General features: G+C 47.6%; 1 pseudogene; it reads right to left on the reverse strand.

The window, feature by feature from the left end:
• On the reverse strand, positions 271 to 748 carry LOC100525551 (annotated as a pseudogene).

The following is a 2,026-nucleotide window of genomic DNA, read 5'->3' on the forward strand; positions in this document are numbered from 1 at the left end:
TTTCCCATTGCTAAATCAATATAGATTTTAGTTAAAACTGGTCTCACACTCACCCAAACCCCCAAGCTCACCCCCATCCATTACCCAGTCTCCACCCTCATCCTTAGACTCCCACCCTTAGACTCCCTCCAACCCCTCCACACACTCTAATATAGAAGGTGTACCACATGTACCCAGAAGGATGAGTAGACTTTACTTCACAGAAAGAGACAAAAGACAGCAAATTGAACTGCAATTTCTATTAAGGCACTGGGGTTATTTATTTTTACACTACATGGCGTATTTCTCAGTCCATTCACGAGCAATTCTATCATACTTCCTCCTATCCTTTGTGTAGATCTTAGCAATTTCAGGAACCAAAGGATCATCTGGGTTGGGGTCACACAACATGGAGCAAATGGATAACAACACTTTGGAAATTGTCAGAGCTGGTGACCACTCAGACCTAAGGATGTCCAGGCAGATGTTTCCATTTCTGTTAATGTTTGGATGGTAAATTTGGGTGGTGAATGCGATCTTGGGTGGTTTGAAAGGGTAATCGGAAGGAAAGTGGATTGTTAGGAAGAAGACTCCTCCTTGGTAGGGGCTGTCGTTGGGCCCCATTATGGTTGCTTGCCAGTGGAACATATCGTCTCCCACTGGCCCGGCGGAGCACTGGTCTGGGGGATCCCGGGACAGGTCGAGGAGCTCCTTGTGGATGCGCTTTAGGGCCATCATCTGCGACACGTAGCCAATCCTTGGCACTGGGCCTGGCGACCGGTAGAAGACCACAGCAGCGGCCACAGGGTGGGGGGAGCAGTGACAGACCGCTCCTCGACCTACCAAGAAAGATGAGTGGGCTGAGGGCCGGCTGGGGGGTGGAGGGAGGCCTTGATGGAGGGGGAGGGTGGCGGAGAGGGGGACTGAGGAGGAAAGGAGTAGAGTGCTAGACCAGACCTGAGGGGCCACTGCCTGAGGCCACTGCTACCTCCTCTGAACTGTCCTGACCAGGAGACACCACAGTCCTGAGGCTGCGCAGCCCGAAGGCTGCGCCACCAGGAGACACTGCTGCCTGGAGACACCTCCTCTCCTGCCCTTGGCCGTCTGCCCCAGCCGCTTACCACTGCCGCCCACACTGGGGCCCTGGCAACAGGCGGGGATCTGCTCAGTGAGGTCATAGGGGCCACGCTGATGACGCTCTCAGTGTCTCTAAGGGGGCGCTTGATGGGCAGGGGAGGTGAAGTGGAGAGAGCGTAGGGGAGGGGATGGAAGGGGCAGGAGGAATGGAGGGGCCTGGGGGGTCCTGGGGTCCTGGGGTCTGGGTGGGTGGAGGGATGGCGGGGATGGGGGTTCCATTATGCCTGGCTCACCCAGCGCTGGTGCTGTGGGCTGGCATTTTGGGTCACAGGCATCGCATGCCACTGAGTTACCTGAAAAAATAAGAATAGTTCAATGAATTTCTTTCTAGCTTTCAATAACCTAAATTCAACATCCCTTAACATTTTACCCCATTGGCTTTGTACTAACTCATTCTCATATAGGTAGATAGATCTATACACACATGCTTCTTAGTGAGCTATATACATATACATACACTCTGGCTTTTACTTCCGGATACTTCTATATTTCCTAAGAGAGACATTCTGTTATATAATCAACTTTAGCAAATTTAACATTGTCACAATGCTTTTTTTTACTTTTTATTGAAGTATCGTTGATTTGCAACTTTATATTAGTTTCAGGTGTACAACATAGTGACTCGACATTTTTATAGATTATACTCCATTTACTTTTTAAAGTAATTTTTCATAATATTTTAGTAAATTTATTTTTTATGAAGCAATAAAGCTGTCAAAACGTCAAAGTTGGGCTAAAATCACTTTACTTTTTGAAAAACTTCTGACAGAAAAAGAAGGAGGAAGGGAGGAAAGGAAACCAGTAGTCTGTCTGGTACATATAAGCAGTAAATTTAACAGTGAATTAGTACTTTAATATCTGTATTCCAGTTATGTCTGTTAACATGTAGTGTCTTTAAAACTTTTCAAAC

This window comes from Sus scrofa, chromosome X (genome assembly GCF_000003025.6).
Source record: "Sus scrofa isolate TJ Tabasco breed Duroc chromosome X, Sscrofa11.1, whole genome shotgun sequence".
NCBI lineage: Eukaryota > Metazoa > Chordata > Mammalia > Artiodactyla > Suidae > Sus > Sus scrofa.